Source organism: Octopus bimaculoides, chromosome 14, assembly GCF_046866305.1.
Source record: "Octopus bimaculoides isolate indiv1 chromosome 14, ASM4686630v1, whole genome shotgun sequence".
Lineage (NCBI taxonomy): Eukaryota > Metazoa > Mollusca > Cephalopoda > Octopoda > Octopodidae > Octopus > Octopus bimaculoides.
The window spans coordinates 16,915,637-16,935,595 of record NC_142941.1 but is presented as its reverse complement, the minus strand read 5'-3'; the positions used below and the strand labels follow the sequence as shown (position 1 = coordinate 16,935,595).

At 35.0% G+C, this 19,959-nt stretch overlaps 1 protein-coding gene across 12 annotated transcripts in view; it reads right to left on the bottom strand.

Moving 5' to 3' along the window:
* Positions 1 to 19,959, bottom strand: part of LOC106867679 (adipose-secreted signaling protein) — a 56,632-nt gene that overhangs the window by 15,640 nt on the left and 21,033 nt on the right. For 6 of the 12 annotated variants that reach the window (XM_089362435.1, XM_089362438.1, XM_089362436.1 and 3 more), the window contains exon 2: positions 17,985 to 18,073. The exons of the other annotated variants lie outside the window; for them this stretch is intronic. The gene's annotated coding sequence lies outside the window, so the exon portion shown is untranslated. The remainder of the gene's footprint in view (positions 1 to 17,984; positions 18,074 to 19,959) is intronic. 12 annotated transcript variants of the gene reach the window in all.

Sequence of the window (19,959 nt, the reverse complement as noted above, 5' to 3'; positions counted from 1 at the left end):
GTAAAAGTGAGAGAAAAATAAAGAACAACAAATTAAACAATGCAGACAGGTGTATGAGAGAAAGTAAAGCATTTTTGTAAGGTGAGAAAAAAATTAACCAAACAATAAAGTGGGAGACAGGTGTCCCATTTTGATGATATTTCTTTTAAGAATTTAGTGTAATTGAATCTATATAAAGCTTCTTTGAGGAAAGGCTTCTGATTATCTTCTAACCTAGATTATAGAGTTAAGACTTCAGCTAATAATATACCACAATAATATATCACATCTCAATACAAAAGTTGCTTGTTACTGGCAAGGGTAGTAATAAATACTAAGTTACCAGCGGTAAATTGAGACAGGACTCACTCCTAAGGTATTGGGATTATTTCAAGCAGACACCTTAATATACTAACCTATATAGAAAATTATAAGTTTCTAGCTGATAAATTGACTGTAAATTCAATTAACTAAATCCTTCTCTATGTGTGTGTATATATATATATATATACACACACACACACACACAAACACAGAGATAAAGATTTAGTTAATTAAATTTACATTCAATATATCAGCTAGAAACTATAATTATTATTATTTTCTTTATTCTCATAACTAAATACAATATGTGTGTATATGTATATATGTGTATGTGTATATATATATATATATATATATATATATATACTTGTGTATATAAGATTGACCAGTAACTGGTCTGTCAATATGCTAGAAGAAGATCACTTAAAAAATTCTCAAATAAGGATTCAGCGGAGCAAAAACAGGCGGGCGAGACCTACCTGTTTTTGCTCCGCTGAATCCTTATTTGAGAATTTTTTAAGTGATCTTCTTCTAGCATATTGACAGACCAGTTACTGGTCAATCTTATATACACAAGTACTATAATCCTTTTAGGATCTCGAAAAGTTTTTTTCCTGAACCTTCTGATTCTTCTAATGTGCTAGTTTCCTGGTATTAAATTGATATTAATTAATATCGAATTTTTATCATATCATGTTAATTATATATATATATATATATATATATAGTCAATCCGAAGAACAAACAGTTAAAAAACTGAGAGAAAAATGAACATGGGGATGTGCACAAGCAATATATTAATTTGACGCTTGGTAAAAGGAGAGAGTTGTTAATGTTTCGAGCATAGCTCTTCATCAGAAAGAGAAAAGTCCAAAGAGAAAGAAAGCAAAATTAGGGAAAATTGCCAACAGTCCTTGTGTGGTTACATTTCTGAAGTGACTGGAAGTGGATATATATATATACATAATATATATATATATATATATATACACATAATGCCCTTATATAAATTATATATATATATCTTTTACTTGTTTCAGTATTAGACTGCGACCATACTGGGGCACTGCCTTATAATATATATAAAACAAATAGATATAAGTATGCCATATAGACATGACTGTGAGGAGCTACAGTGGAAGACACTTGCCCAAGGTAAAACAGTGGGGCTGAACCTGAAATCATGTGGTTTGGAAGCAAGCCTCTTACCACACATCATACCTGTATAAGATTTCTTATGCAATTCTGAATAAAAATAAAAACAAAAGTGATAATTAGTAAGATATCATATAAACTCAAACATCTATTTGTTAAGTATAAAGTGATTCTAGAAGCTTCTGTTGTCAAGATAAGCTAAAAAGACTGTCTACAGCATTTCATGTTTATAAACAATCACTGTCAAAAAAGCCAAATGTATTTGAGTTATTCTTGCAATTTCTATGATTTAAAGACTATTGAATCTCTTTTCTTGCTTTCTTTATTGATCACATTAGCTTGTCATGATTGATGACCCAATTAAAAATTTCTCTTAGCTTGCATTATCCTAGTTGCTGACGCTAAGTAATTTCAAGTATGTGAAAGTCATTGTTAGGACATATGAAGCTGGCTAAGCTTGGCAAATTGAAGAATATCAAAGAGAATTTTAAAATGTAAGAATGTAAGTAAAATAGTCGTTGTCATGACAACACAAATATCGAGAAAAATTAAAAAAAATAGTTTGGACAGGGTATAACACACTGTAAGTAATAAATATTTTATGGATGTTTCCTTACATAATCTATAAATGCATTGCATAACATAAGCACAATAACTTCCTAGACATGCTGTCTAATTACTAATACTATAACATCATCATTAACAACAACATTTAATACCTGCTTTCCATGTTGGCATGGGTTGAATGGCAAGGCCAAGGGCCACACCAAGTTCCATAGTCTGTTCTGGCTTGGATTCTATGTCTGGATGCCCTTCCTAATGCCAGCCACTCCATAGAGTGCACTGGGTGCTTTTATTTGTGGCACCAGCACCCACACCAATGCTTTTTATGTGGCACCTTGGTTTTAGAATCTTAATTCTAATTTCTTTATTGCCCACAAGGGGCTAAACATAGAGGGGACAAACAAAGGGCTTAAGTCGATTACATCGACCCCAGTGCGTAACTGGTACTTATTTTATTGACCTCAAAAGGATGAAAGGTAAAGTCGACCTTGGCGGAATTTGAACTCAGAACATAACAGCAGACGAAATACCGCTAAGTATTTCGCCCGGCGTGCCTATGTTTCTGCCAGCTCACTGCCTTACTTAGAATCTTAATTCTGTTGTGGTGGGTACATCTTGAGTACAGCAATGCACTGCATATCTCGATCCGCTGTCATCTCGTACAGCAATTTTAGTTGAAGAAATCAACCCTAAGACTTATTCATTGTAAGCCTAGAACTTATTGTATTAGATTCTTTTGCTGAACCACTAAGTTATGGGCACATAAAGACACCAAAATCAGTTGTCAGGTGATGGGGGTGGTGGCAAACACAAAGACATTCACACATAAATACACACACACACACACACACATATAGGGGGGGCTTCTTTCAGTTTCCATCAGCTAAATCCACTCACAAGGCTTTGGTTAAGGCATAACGTATCACCATTACCGTCCTTCGATGTTGAGCAACTAATCCCGACCAGCTGGGATTCATAGTACAGGATGTACTATTCATCCTGTCCATTGCTGAATACAAAACGTAGCTCATGAGACCTCTTTGAATGATTTTCTCGAGTCACCATCTCACCCTTATATACCAATCTGTCACAAGGTTACTCATTTAAAGCAGAGTTAACTGGAGCAATGTGAAATGAAGTGTTTTCCTCAAGAACACAATGTACATTGACCTGGGAATCAAAACCATGATTTTGCAATCGCAAGTGCAACACTCTAACCCCTAGGCCATACACCTTTATATATTATTGAATGGCTGTTGACTTCCTTTGCCAGGCTTTGTTTCTCATTCCACAGGATGTCCAATAAATCACCTTCCTCACCAAACAAGCTTGGTGAGATTACTGGTTTAGTTGCTGATGACCCAGCCATGCAACAGGTTTGTACTGGGTGACATATTACCAGTAGCACTCAAGAGCGACCTGATGTAATAAGGTATAATCTACAAGGGGGGATTTAGATTAAGTCTGTAACAAGACCCAGAATTCAAAGCTGAAGTTTAACCTAGGTTCCATAGTGTATAAATGACTTAGATTACAGCACACCCCCATCACCATGAATGGGATACTGGTCTGTCAGACAAAGGACTTGCATATCACCAAAGCATAATCTTTGCATCAATGGCAGTCAAGTATCACTCAAGTTCCATCATTTAATATTGGTTTCAAATTTTGGCACAAGGCCAGCAATTTCAGAGGAGGGGGGCTAAGTCAATTACATCAACCCCAGTGCTCAACTGGTACTTATTTTATTGACCCTGAAAGGATGAAAGGCAGAGTTGAACATGGCAGCATTTGAACTCACAACATAAAGTCATAAGAAATGCTGCTAAGCATTCTGACCGGCGTGGTAATGATTCTGCCAGCTTGTTGCCTTGTTCCATCATTTAATATTGACTGATGATGGAAGCATATTGTATACTGCTTTCAGAATGGAGGCACAATGACCCAGTGGTTAGGGCAGCGGAGTCGTGGTCATAGGATCGCAGTTTCGATTCCCAGACCGGGCGTTGTGAGTGTTTATTGAGTGAAAACACCTAAAGCCCCACGAGGCTCCGGCAGGGGATGATGGCGAACCCTGCTGTACTCTTTCACCACAACTTTCTCTCACTCTTTCTTCCTGTTTCTGTTGTGCCTGTAATTCAAAGGGTCAGCCTTGTCACACTGTGTCACGCTGAATATCCCCGAGAACCATGTTAAGGGTACACGTGTCTGTGGAGTGCTCAGCCACTTGCACGTTAATTTCACGAGCAGGCTGTTCCGTTGATCGGATCAACTGGAACCCTCGACGTAATCGACAGAGTGCCAACAACAACTGCTTTCAGGAGGAATCACAACCTTGTTGATTCTATTTTTCACAACCTGCTCTATACTAACCCCTTTTACTCTCTCTTGTTTCCTATTTGCATTGGCATTGACTGCCTAATCCCACTGCCTTAGTTGTTTGTTCCTCCTCTTCAATATGACGAGTTTCTTTGGTTACAATATTTCACCTGCCTTGGTTATTCTGGGGAAAGAAACCCTTTGTTCTGTGTCCATTCCAGTCCTGCCTGTGTGTTTTGCGTTTGTAAACACATAAATCATGAATCTGCATTAAACTCACCAGCATGAAAGACCTCCTTCACCATGCATTATGGACACTACCACTTTTCTTCTGATTGACTGTTATAAAAAATGCTGACATTGCCATTTAATGTTATTTTTCCATATTGGCAAGGGCTGGGAACCTTGACAGGATGCGGTGAGCCACAGGGCTGCATTGAGCTCCAATGTCAGCTTTGGCATGGTTTCTATGGTTAGATACCCTTCCCAATGCTAACTGTCTTATAGAGTGTACTGAGTGTTTTTCTCATGCCACTGGCACCAGTAACATTCCCAAGTAACTTCCAAGAGAGAACAAAAAAATAAAAAATAAAAAGAAGATAAAGCCCCATTGATTAAGTTTTCTTTTGGAAATGGCACAGGAATATTTGAGAAGGGGAGGTGGTGTTATGCCAGGAATGGAGGGGTTAAATTACAGTGTGTTAAGTAACTTTGCTAACAGAAAAACAAGAGTTAAGGAGATGTTTTAAGCTGTCATGACCAGCATCTTAAATACTAAAATAGAACTGATACAAAGATAGTGTTTCATCTCACTTATGCAGCATCCCTAATACTGGTGCACAACAAATACACCCAGTTCACTCTACTAAAAGCTGCCAAGAAGCAAATTAAGTCAAATAGAATTAGCACCTCTGATCGTACAGTAATAATTTTTGTGCCAAAACTAACATCTACTGAGTTAATACTGCACACAGCATGTAAACACACATACCAAAATGATGATAATAGTAAACAATAGGGAGAAGTTAACCTAGAACTGTATAGAACTGTATAGAACATTAGGTTGGTAAATCAGTTTGAGGTATGTAACAACTGTTACACTTACCTAAAACAAAGTGTAACAGTACTGAATACTTGCACACACACACACACACACACACACACACACACACACACACACACACACACACTCATTATCATCATTTGACATCCACTTTTTCATACCTGCATGGGTCAGACAGAATTTGTTGAGGCACATTTTCTATAGCTGGATACCCTTTCTTTTGCCAGTCCTCACCCGTTTTCAAGACTGCAAATGAACAACATGGCTCATATGGCACTGATTGTTACTCATTTACAACCATGACACCAAGACAAGGGTACACACAAACACTTATATAAACGATACAATTAGACAATAATTTTTTTTTTTTTTTTCAAATACAGAAATGCTGTTAGAACAGCATAAAATATTGGGTAAATTACCCTTACAAAGCAGGAAAATTTGTCAATAACCAGCCATGGGACTCAAACCCACATCCCTCAAAGACACCAACTAAGTGCTTTATCATTTAACTCTTTAGCATTCAAACCGGCCATATCCGGCCAAAATATTTAACCTGTTTTATACAGAAACTGACCAAATCTGGCCTCTCACCTCAGCCCTACCATGTCATTCTAAAACTAAAAAAAAATCATATCACTGAAATCTCTAAACTACAAGATAATGCATGATTAATTCAAAGCAATATAAACAAACAAACATCACATTTGAGAAAATAATCCAAACACTAAAGGGTTAAGCTAAACTGCCTGCTGACAAATTCATCCACAAATTTAGACTAAATGCACAACTACATGTATATAAATATAAACAAACTAACATTTGTTTCTTTATAAGTGTCGAAATGTTTATCTGCTGTTAGTTGACAAATTTTTCTACTTTGTAAGGGTAATTTACCCAATATTCCTGTTGTTCTAATGGCGTTTCCACATTCGAAAAAAAAAAAAAATTATCTAATTGTATCGTACAATACACATTTCAATGCTTATAAAAAAAAACAAATGTTAGTTTGTTTATATTTATATACACGTAGGAGTGGCTGTGTGGTAAGTAGCTTGCTTACCAACCACATGGCTCTGGGTTCAGTCCCACTGCGTGGCACCTTGGGCAAGTGTCTTCTACTATAGCCTCGGGCTGACCAAAGCCTTGTGAGTGGGTTTGGTAGATGGAAACTGAAAGAAGCCCGTCATATATATGTATATGTATATATATATGTATGTGTGTGTGTGTATGTTTGTGTGTCTGTGCTTGTGCCCCAACATCACTTGACAACCAATGCTGGTGTGTTTACGTCCCCGTAACTTAGCGGTTCGGCAAAAGAGACCGATAGAATAAGTACTAGGCTTACAAAGAATAAGTCCTGGGGTTGATTTGCTCGACTAAAGGCGGTGCTCCAGCATGGCCACAGTCAAATGACTGAAACAAGTAAGAGAGAGAGAGTAACAGAGTATACATATATATTTACAATGAGCTTCTTTCAGCTTTTGTCTGCCAAACCTGCTCACAAGTCTTTGGCCAGCCCAGGGTCATACTATAAGATATCTATTTGCCCAAGGTGTTGCACAGTGGCACTGACCCCAAGACAACATGATCGGGAAGTAAGCTCCTCAACCATGGCATGTCTGCACTTATATATACATATGTATATATGTTTAGTGTATTTGGGGTAAAAACCTCATAATGTGTGTTTAAGAGCTCTTATGCTGCTGTGTGGCTGCCACATATTGTTATATCTAAGGGTATTTCCAGGTAAGGGTATACATGCAGAACTCATTTTTGACAACGTATGAATGTTTAGCTTCTAGCTGAATGACTTGCACAAATGATTTGTTTATAGTGATCAAAATGTATGTGCTGTACATTAGCCCACCCCCTGCCTGAACAGGTACATAGTGTACCACACGCCAGGTGTTGAAGTGATCGCAGGACAATGTGAGATGAAGTGTTTTGTTCAAGAACACAAGACACCACCTGGTCTAGGAATTGAAACCACAATTTCACAAGTGTGAGTGGAACACTCTATACACGAGCATGGAAGTTAACAGGCTTTAAGAGTGGATCATAACAGACGTTTCTGCACCCTGCGATCCACTGTTAAAACATGTTAACTTCTATCCTCATGTTTTATATATCATCACCTCGTTTAATGCCCGCTTTCCATGCTAGCATGGGTTGGACGATTTGACTGAGGACTGGTGAACCAGATGGCTACACCAAGTTCCAGTCTGATTTGGCAGAGCTTCTACAGCTGGATGCCCTTCCTAACGCCAACCACTCTGAGAGTGTAGATATATATATATATATATAAATATATATATATAAACATATATACAACAATAAGAAAATGGAGGGGATCAAGAGGTGGTATTCATCAACTTTTAGACATTATATTATGTCTATTTATTTATTTAAAAAAAACCCATTATAACAATATACATACATGTATAACATATTATGCTTTACATATATAATATATAAAAATATAAAAATACCAGTAATTATTAAAATATATAATGTATTCTACTTCCTATGCTCTATGTTATATATTTTAATAATTACTGGTATTTTTATATATTATATATGTAAAGCATAATATGTTATACATGTATGTGAAAATTGATATAATGGTTTTTTTAAAAGATAAATAGACATAATATAATGTCTAAAAGTTGATGAATACCACCTCTTGATCCCCTCCATTTTCTTACTGCCGTATAAACTAAGGGTAAAACAACTTTTTACCCTCACCCATTTATTACACTCGGTAATGTAATTGCCATGCAATGAAAAAACACTTGTGTATTAATAATTGGGTGTATTAATAATTGGGTATTCTACCAGCAGTATATTGGATAGATATTATCCCTTAGTTGGTTGGATTCACAACCTCTAACTCTCTTGGAGTTATATATATATATATATATATATATATATGAGTGAACAAATGAAAAAAGTAGTACTCAATACATTGGTTGGAGTTGCATGTATCTAACATATGCTATACCCATGAAACTTCAAGTTGAATCAAACTACTATTAAGACCAGTATCATTGTCATTATCATTTAACATCTGCTTTCTATGCTAGTATGGGTAGGATAATTTCACAGGGAACTGTTGCGATGCACTGAGCTCCAATGTCATCTTTGGTATAGTTCCGATGGCTGAATGCCCCTCCTAACACCAGTCACTTTACAAAGTGATTAGTGTTAAGAGGCACAAATAAGGTTACCATGTAACTTACAAAACAAAGGAACATAAGAGGAGAAGAGCCTAATAGATATACATTTAATCTTGCTGTGTGAATAAACATATGCATGTTGACTAATTTACAATTTATTCACACATACAATCTCAATATTTTAATTAAATTATATCCTTATCTATGTGTGTGTGTGTGTGTGTGTGTGTGTGTGTGTGTGTGTGTGTGTGTGTGTGTGTGTGTGTGTGTGTATATAATTAGAAATATTTCTAATTTTCGTTACCAGTGAATAGTATTTCACTGAAATAGTATATCTATGCAAAGCTTGGACAGATTTCTTCAGCTAGCCCGCCGTGCTATTTCAGGCTGATGACGAGCAAAGACTCAGAAACATGTCCCTGAATGCAGGCTGGGCTGGTTGCAGGAGTTTGTCTCCCCTTTGTATGGATAAGGGCACAGAAAATGTGTCAAGGCCTAATAGGAAGCGGTCTGGCTTCCTAGGGCTAAACAGCAGTAGTATATTCCCTTATTGCGACTGTCACGTTAAGTTGACAGTATACAACTACTTTTTATATATATATATATATATATATATATGAAATGTGGCACCCTGGACAAATGTCTTGTACTATAGTTTTAGGTTGACCAAAGCCATTTGAGTGGATTTAGTAGACAGAAACTGAAAGAAGCTGAGCTGGAAGAATTGTTAGCACGCCGGGCGAAATGCTTAGCGGTATTTCGTCTGCCGTTACGTTCTGAGTTCAAATACCGCCGAGGACCACTTTGCCTTTCATCCTTTCGGGGTCGATAAATTAAGCACCAGTTCCGCACTGGGGTCGATGTAATCGACTTAATCCCTTTGTCTGTCCTTGTTTGTCCCCTCTATGTTTAGCCCCTTGGGGGCAATAAAGAAATAAGAAACTGTATGGAAGCCTATATTCTTTTATCCTTATACTTGTTTCAGTCATTTGACTGTGGCCATGCTGGAGCACCGCCTTTTAATCAAACAAGTCGAACCCAGGACTTATTCTTTCTAAGCCTAGTACTTATTCTATCAGTTTCTTTTGCAGAACCACTAAGTTACAGGGATGTAAACACACCAACATCAGCTGTTAAGCAATGGTGGTGATGGTGGGGCAAAAACAGACACACACACAAATATATACATATATATATATATGTATATATATATATATATATATATATATATATATATATATATATATATATGATGGGCTTCTTTTAGTTTCTATTTAGCAAATCCACTCACAAGGCTTTGGTCGGCCCAAGGCCATAAGTAGAAGACACTTGCCCAAGGTGCCACGAGTGGGACTGAGCCCAGAACTGTGTGGTTAGGAAGCAAACATCTTACCACACAGCCACACATATAAATCTGTGTGTGTGTCTGTCTGTCAGTCTGTCTCCCACCACTGCTTGATAACCAGTGTTGGTGTGTTTATGTTCTTGCAACTTAGCAGTTCGGCAAAAGACACCGATAAAATAAGTACTAGGCTTAAAAACAAGTCTTGGAGTTGATTTGTCCAACTAAACCCTTCAAGGCGATGCCCCAGCATGGCCACAGTCAAATTACTGCAACAAGTAAAAGATAAAAGATATGTTTGTGCGTATGTCTTTGTGCCTGTTTCCATCTCTCCTGCTTAATAACCGGTACTGGTTTGTTTATGTCCCCAGTAACTTAGCGGTTCTGCAAAAATGTCTGATAGAATAAGTACCAGGTTTATAAAGAAAAAAAAAAAAAACCTGGGGTTGATTTGTTTGACTTGATCCTTTAAGACAGAGCCCCATCATGGCTGCAGACCAATGACCAAAATAAATAAAAGAAAATAGAGACAGACACACACACACACACACACACAGCCAACAAGCTTATCATGTGAGAATGGTTACATAACTTTTCCTATATGCATTTCACCAAATATTACAGCCTATTGCAGCCTGGTGTGGTTGCAAGACACTCTAGTTCTTCCACTCTGATGTTGGCATTATTGATTAAATGCTATCACACATTAAGAAACAGAGCTGAAGGATTACTTTCAGACTGCAGCAGATAAAGTCTCTGTCTGCAGAAAACAATCCACATTGAATTGAATTTTCATTGAATAATACTCCAGCATGAATTGCTGCATACTGACACAACCATCACTATTATTTTATCCAGTTGCTTTGGCTTGTTTGCTTTGGTCTTTTTTTCTCCAATGTTTATAATAATTGAAAAAAATTATTTGTATTAAACCTGACTTTTTAAGCTGGGTATAAGCCAAGGGTAATATAACGAGGTGTTATTTAGCATTGGTGTTAAATTGTAGGACAGATCACGTTACTTTATCATGATGATATTTCTTATTTAAAAAAAAACACTCAGAAAATACTACAAAAAACATCCAGAAAATAATACAAAATTCTGAATGAGCTTTAACAAAACAAATGTTTTATAAAATTTGTGGCTGTATGGTAAGGAGTTTACATCTCAACTACATGGTTCTGGATTCAGTTCATTTTGTGACCCTTGGACAAATGTCTTCTACTATAGCCCTGGGCTGACCAAAGCCTTGTGATAGGATTTGGTAGATAGAAACTGAAACACGGCCATCATTGTCTGTCTGTCTGTCTGTCTGTCTCTCTCTCTATATATATATGGGAGAATTTACGAAAAAAACAACAACAGATGAGGACAGGTGGTGTAAACAACAAAAGGATATATTAGTTTAACGCTCGGGAATAGGAAAGTCTTTAAAGTTTCGAGCTACGCTCTTCAACAGAAAGAAATAAGGAGAAAAACAAGGAGAAAAAAATTTAAATGTTGTGGTCAGCGATCTATCATGGCGACTGCCAGGCATACATGTACATATGTATCTATATGTCTGTCCCCATCACTAATAGATTACTGGTGTTGGTTTGTTTGCACCCCCATAACTTAGCAGTTCAGCAACAAGGGGCCAATAGAATAAGTACAAGGCTTAGAGTAAATAAAAAGAAGCCATTTTGTTTGACTAAACCCTTCAAGGCAATGTTCCATCATGGCTAATTTTTAGCATTATATGCAGGTTACCATGAGAGATCAGACATCAGAAGTCCTAGCATTTCAAATACACATACATACACTAAAGAATGTCTAGCTGTTGTTTAGTCCAAAGTCAGCCTTGATTTTCTGTGACCACCCCATCTTTTTCTATATCAGGGATCATATCGGGATCATATCATCTAATCAGTCCCTCCTTTTTCACGATAGATATGATTTGAGGGAGATTTTGCTGCTATTTCTAGTAAGTCAAGCAGCAACCATATAAATGCTCCTATGTTGGCTTGTAGAATTTCTAGTTCTAGATACAGCAGACATTCTTCAGAGATTATTTCATATACTGAACATGATATGATTGTGCAGCTAAGAATTTAACTTTACAACCATGTGGTTCTGGGTTTGATCCAAGCTTGAAATATCTTTAGCACATGTCTTCTGTTATAGCCTTCAGTTAAACAATATGTTGGTTTCAAATTTTGGTACAAGGCCATCAGTTTTGAGGGAGGGGCTGAGCTGATTAAGTTGATCCAAGTCCTCAACTGGTACTTATTTTATCAACCCCAAAAAGATGAAAGGCAAAGTTGGAAGAAATACTGCTAAGCATTTCAGCTGGTGTGCTAATGATTCTGTTAACTCACCGTCTCTGGGTTAATCAATATATCGCAAATGGAATTCGGTAGAGGGGAAACTGTGTAGAAGCCCATTGTATATGGGTATATTGTGTGTAACTGTATTTATGCTTACACTGGTTTAGAAAACTGATGTTAATATTGTGACTTTTATGTCCAGTAACTTAGCATTTAACAGAGAGTTAAAATCGGTATGCAGAGGGGGTTGGCAGATAAATTGCCTGACCAATGGAACACCTTTCCATATGCAGTAAAAGAGCAGACATTCTGATTTAGGAAAACAAGAATTGGGAAAAGCTCAACAATCAGGAGGTAGTATATAATGGTGGTAAAGCAGCAAGCTGTCAGAATCCTTAACATACTGGGCAAAATGCTAAACAGCATTTTATCTGTCTTTATGGTTTGAGTTCAAATTCTGTTGAGGTTGACTTTGCCTTTGATCTTTTCGGGATCAATAAAATAAGTACCAGTTGAACAATGGGGTCGATGTAACTGACTTAACCCCCCCTCCTCACCTGAAATTGCTGGCTTTGTGCCAAAATTTGAAATCAATCTATAATGGTGATGATGCATTTGCTTTCTTTGACAAACATTTGATGGTTATAACTTCCTCTTAACCAATTTCTGAGTGAAATTAGTCTACTCATAACCTCATCTCAGTTCCTATCCAGACCCCAAGCAGCTTAATTTGTCCATCAGTTCAGCAGGTTATGATACTGGCCAGTCACATAACTTTCATCTCCAGATACTGAACTGAAAACTCATACATTTGCCTAGGTTAATTATTGCTCCCATCATTGCCACATATTGTCAGGAAGGTGCTAACCATCGGTGGTATCTGATACAATTATGGCTGCTAACAGTGTTCTCTTATGTTCCAGTCCTAGTGGGGTGCATTTAAAAACCTTTAGTTTCTACCCCACCACACCAAAAACATAACAAAAAAAAACATGAGAGAGGACATGCTTGTGATTTAAAATGATTCTGATAGGTGGCCATATAATCTGTCCACTGAGCAGGCGTTCTATAAACTGAAATGAACCAGGCTCTCAAAATGGAACCAAGACAGGCTGCACTGAGTAGTGACATTAAATAATGATGCTTGGACCTCATCAAAATTGATCAGAGGTCCATTGAAGCCATGTTTGTTACCCAACTCTCTATGGCATATTGCATGAGGTCATGGATAGATCAAAGATCATATAACTCTGCACTTTTTCAACCACAAGTACCAGCCTGTTTATCACAAGCTGCAACAGTCACACCAGTCCATTCATTTTCTGATCCATTGTTTGTTCCAAACAGTTAAAGAAGGTACTGCTGGAAAGCTGCACCCATTTGCCTGGAATTGTAGAGTATATGCTTGTCACAGTCAATCAAAAAGTAAATTGTGGATTTATTGCTATGCCAAACACATTGAACAGCTTTCATTCTCTTGTGTCTAAGAGCACACTTTCGCTTTGATAAATCAACCTTTAGTGCTTCACATTAAAGAAATAGCCAAAAGCTAGCTCACTGGTTGCAATTCCTTTCCTAATTGTCTCTTCTAATTTACTCACAAGCTCCCCCTTTAATCTATATATCTCTACTGCTACTTCTTTGCTAAATTTATCAGTTCTCTATAGTAATCCTCCTTAGAGTGATGCACCACTAGTTATTGCCAATAGCTCTCTTAACTGCCATTTAGCTAATTTGTTAAGCTGGTCACAGTAAATTTTATGTGCCTGGAATGATGCATCCAGAGTAAAATAACCAGATAAATGTCTATAACTTCTGCTTTACTAGGTAGCTGACCTAGCAATATATCCTATCGAGATACAACCCAGATGACTTGATGTGGTTGCTCCACATCCACACTGCATTTAGGAAATCTAATCAGTACTTGTCAAACAGTTGAAACTATCTGAGAAGGTTTGCAAGGCTTTTATACCCACTCTCCTATTGCTTAACCCTACACAAACCCAGCTTCCATCTAAAATGCTTTTCCAATCTCCTACTCTTGCTAAAAACTGGGGAAGTTACCAAGGCTTTTTCTAGACCCTTGAAGAAATACTAGCTGGTCTACCTTTGTTGGAGGATAGAAGGTCATTAGTCTGAATATGCTATCTTATAGCTGTTCATGTCCAGTACCAAACTTACCATCTGGGACCTAGAAGGTCATTTGTAGTTTGAAATGCAAAATCTTTCTAAAACTACACTACCACCTTGCCATCCAATCCAGGGTGAGTAAGTGGTGCATATGTCACATAGTAGTCAAAAATGAACACGAGTTCTAGAAAGTTTGGTCTTACTAATGGCTAACACACTAATGTCTAATCACAGGAGATCATTGAGCAAGTGACCTATTTTTGCACGAGTTAGTGTAGTTTCTAAACCAGGTCATGTATATGTTATACATCTCACTTTGGGTACAGCCATGTTGGTTAAAGAAAAATGTAAGCAAGGGGCCACTTTGGTCTTAGAGAAGGATAAGCAATCTAGTCTTCCCAGTGAGGAAGAATTCCTTGAGAAATCTTTTTCTTAGTTCTATTTTGGAACTTTCCTAGGTTGTATGAGACCCCCCACTGCCCCTTAGCATCATGTGGGCATCTGACAATGTCTTCAACATTAGTCTACATCCCACCTGTCCTTTATTTGTATGTTGTACTTTGTATCTCATTCAGGCCTATTTCCCTACAGTAATTCGCTAAGCAATACACCAATATACATTTCGACCCTTATCAGACGAGTAGTCATGATGGGTATACTGGGGTTTGTATAGTTGTATCTCAGTGGCACAAAGCTTGAAATTTTGTGGGAAGGAGCTAGTTGATTACATGAAACCCAGTGTTCAACTGGTACTTACTTCAACTATGAACAGATGAAATGCAAAGTTGACCTTGGCAGAATTTGAACTTAGAATGTAAAGACAGACAACATGCCACTAAGTATTCTGTCTGGCATGCTAACAATTCTGCCAGCTTGCCAAAATAATAACAATGATAATAATGGCTTTATTTTTAATAAAAAATATTTCTCTTTCTCTTGTTGGACAAATGTATTTAGAGTTGGAGGCCCTTTTTTATTTTAAACCTTTTCACTATGAAGTAGGAGAGGAACTTCTATTTCACTGAAGCATAATTTCTAACAGAGGCAGAGATTCCAAGACAACACATATGAGGTCAGGAGGAAATTTTTGATTTTATCATAGCCAGTACTTGGCAACTACTTATATTTTACTGACCCTAGAAGGATAAAAGGCAGAGATGATGATAATAATAATAACAAGAGCACTCAGAGTGCAAACCTATGCCAAAGCAACACCAACATCCTTTCAATGATTAGCCGAAGATGATTTTTAAAATGAGAATATCTGAAATAAACTTGACTGCTCTCACAAACGAGAATACTAAAAATGAACCCAACCACTCTCAAAAATTAAGTAAAAAAAAAAACGGAAAAATAATCCAGAATCCTTGTCCAGTACTTGATCGATCCCAATGGTAGTCATGGAATGTGAAGGTGGGTGTGTGGGCCATGTTTGTAATGCTGTGTGTGTGTTGTCTGCAGTGGGAATAGGGACAGTTTTCTCTATGAAGGCCTTTTTTTTAGTCTATCCACTGGTATAGAGTCTTTATGACCATTAAAGGTCTATAGTGAAAAATTTATCTGTGCATGAAAGAAAACGGAAAGGATCCTTTCATGGTGAGATGATTTAGCGTCTATTTTCAGCATATAGGCTAGAATTTTTTCTAAGCTCTTAATTATAATTATATATATGATTTCATCTTGATAGGTCTATTTTTTATATGCTGGCTACTGATAAAATATTTAAAAAACAAAATTATCCTTATATATGTATGCATATATATATATATATATATATATATATATATATATATATATATATATATATATATATTATTTATATTATTATATGATTGAACGCCACACATCCACTTCCAAGTAAGTTTTATCTATCTATCTCTAGTCTTCTTTCAGTTTCTGATTACCAAATCCATTCACAAGGCTACTCTGGGGCTAAAATAGAAAACACTTGCCCAAGGTACCACACAGTGAAATTGAACATGAAACCATGTGGTTGGGAAAAAACTTCTTACCACAGAGCCATACCTCCTATATTTAATACTGTTTAATTAAAAAACCATTAACAAGGGAAACCTGTAATTATGTTTAGCATAAAATGCTACACACAGACACAATAAAACGTTATTGATATAAGCTTGGTGTTAATTTGAAAATATTACATCTGTTTACTGTTATTATCTGTAAAGACCTTGATCTATAGTAACTTCTCCATTAATATCTGGTACAATTATGACTGTTTATTCACTGCAGTAAGTTGAAAATCAATAATAATAATAATACTAATAATAATACTAATAATAATAATAATAATAATAATCCTTTCTATGAGATACACAAGACCTTAAATTTTCGAGGAGAGGGATAGTCGATTACATCAACCCCAGTGCTTAACTGGTACTTGATTTATTGACCCCAAAAGGATGAAAGTGAAGCTGACCTCAATGAATTTTGAACTCAGATTGTAAAGCCAAAAGCCAGAAGAAATGCTGCAATGCACCTTGTCCAATGCACTAATGATTCTTTCAGCTCACTACCATAATAATAATAATAATAATTTCTACTAAAGGCACAAGGCCTGAAATTTGGGGAGAGGGAACTAGTCAATTACATTGGCCCCAGTGTCTCACTGGTACCTAATCTATTGATCCTGAAAAGATGACAGGCAAAGTCAACCTTGGCGGAATTTGTACTCAGAACATAGTGATGGGCAAAATACCACTAAGCATTTTGTCCAGCATGCTAACAATTCTGCCAGCTCGCCACTATAATAATAATAATAATAATAATAATAATAATAATAATAATTCTTTCTACTAAAAGCACAAGGCCTGATATTTTGGTGGGAGGGGACTAGTTGATTACATTGACCCCAATGTTTCACTGGTACTTAATATATCGACCCCGAAAGGATGAAAAGCAAAGTCAACCTCTGTGCAATTTGAACTCAGAATGTCAAGGCAGATGAAATACCACTAAGCATTTAATCCAGCATGCTAATGATTCTGCCAGCTTGCTGCCTTAATAATAATAATAATAATAATAATAATAATAATAATAATAATAATAATAATAATAATAATAATAATAATAATAATAATAATAATAATAATAATAATAATAATAATAATAATAATAATAATAATAATAATAATAATAATAATAATAATAATAATAATAATAATAATAATAATAATAATAATAATAATAATAATAATAATAATAATAATAATAATAATAATAATAATAATAATAATAATAATAATAATAATAATAATAATAATAATAATAATAATAATAATAATAATAATAATAATAATAATAATAATAATAATAATAATAATAATAATAATAATAATAATAATAATAATAATAATAATAATAATAATAATAATAATAATAATAATAATAATAATAATAATAATAATAATAATAATAATAATAATAATAATAATAATAATAATAATAATAATAATAATAATAATAATAATAATAATAATAATAATAATAATAATAATAATAATAATAATAATAATAATAATAATAATAATAATAATAATAATAATAATAATAATAATAATAATAATAATAATAATAATAATAATAATAATAATAATAATAATTACAACTTTTTTCCACAAGAGCAGCTTGGGGGAGGTGGGATGAGTCGATTAGATTGACCCCCAGTGTTCAGTTGGTACTTATTTTAATAACCCTGAAAGGATAAAAGGTAAAACTGATCTTAGCAGAATTTAAACTTAGAATGTAAAAATGGATGAAATGTTACTAAGCATTTGTCTGGCATGCTAATGATTCTGCCACCTCATTTCCTTAATAATAATAATAATAATAATAATAATAATAATAATAATAATAATAATAATAATCCTTTCTACTATAGGTATAAGGCTTGAAATTTTTAGAGGAAGGCTGGTTAATTATATAGATGCCAATACTTGACTGGTACTTGTTTTATCAACCCCAAAAGGATGAAAGGCAAAGTTGAAACCTGTGGAATTTGAACTCAAAGCATGAAATGGTATTGAATACTTTGTCCAGCATGCTAACAATTCTGCCAGCTAATAATAATAATAATAATAATAATAATAATAATAATAATAGTTTCTAATATAAGCGCAAGGCTAGCAATTTTAAGAGGAGGAGTTGGTGGTGGTTTGTTGATTACATCAACACTGGAAGGATTTGGACTCGATGAATACACACTGCAATGCATCTTGTTTCACACTAAGATTCTTGCATGGCAAAAGCTAGGTATTTTGGTGGGACAGAACAAATAGCTAACTCAATCCCTCTCCCAGTGGTTGACAAATACTTATTTTATCAACTCTAGGGAGATGAAAGACAAAGTGAACCCTCACAGGACTGGTACTCCGAAGGCAAAGAGATGCAACTAAATATCTCTTTCCCTCTTTCTCACACACAATAGATTCCTCATAGTGGGACTGAACCTGAAACTATGTGATTACAAAACAAGTTTCTTAACCACACAGCCATGCCTGTGCATGTCTTTGATACACACACACACACACACACCCAAATACATACATACATACACACACAAATACATTCTTTATTCTTTTAATGGTTTCAGTCATTGGACTGTGGCCATGCTGGAGCACCGCCTTAATTTTTCTTTTTTTTTAAATAGTTTTGTTGTTGCTTTTTGATTGCAATTTGGTCGATGATCAAGTTTGTAGTTGCTGGTCTCACCGAGTATATCCTTGAATGGTTGATTGGTTCAGAAAAAGATTTTCTGAGATCCTAAGGGGATTATAGTACTTGTTTATATATATATATATATATATATATATATATATATATATATATATATATATATTATTTTCTTGTCTACGTTTTGTTTGCAATGTCCTGTACCCAGATATGCACCTATATATACAGGTAGATGTAGGTATGCACATACCTGTACGTATATATGCATATACTCATTTATTATTTGTTTTATATATATATATATATATATATATATATATATATTCACACACATGTACATGCATATATATATATTCACACACATGTACATGCATATATATATATTCACACACATGTACATGCATATATATATATTCACACACATGTACATGCATATATATATATATTCACACACATATACATGCATATATACATTTACACACACATATACATGCATATATATATTTACACACACATATACATGCATATATATATATATTCACACACACATATACATGCATATATATATTTACACACACATATACATGTATATATATATATATTCACACACACATATACATGCATATATATATTTACACATATATACAAGCATACATATATTCACACACATATACATGCATACATATATTCACACACATGTACATGCATATATATATTCATACACATGTACATGCATATATATATTTACACACACATATACATGCATATATATATTCACACACACATATACATGCATATATATATTTACACACACATATACATGCATATATATATTTACACACACATATACATGCATATATATATTCACACACACATATACATGCATATATATATTTACACACACATATA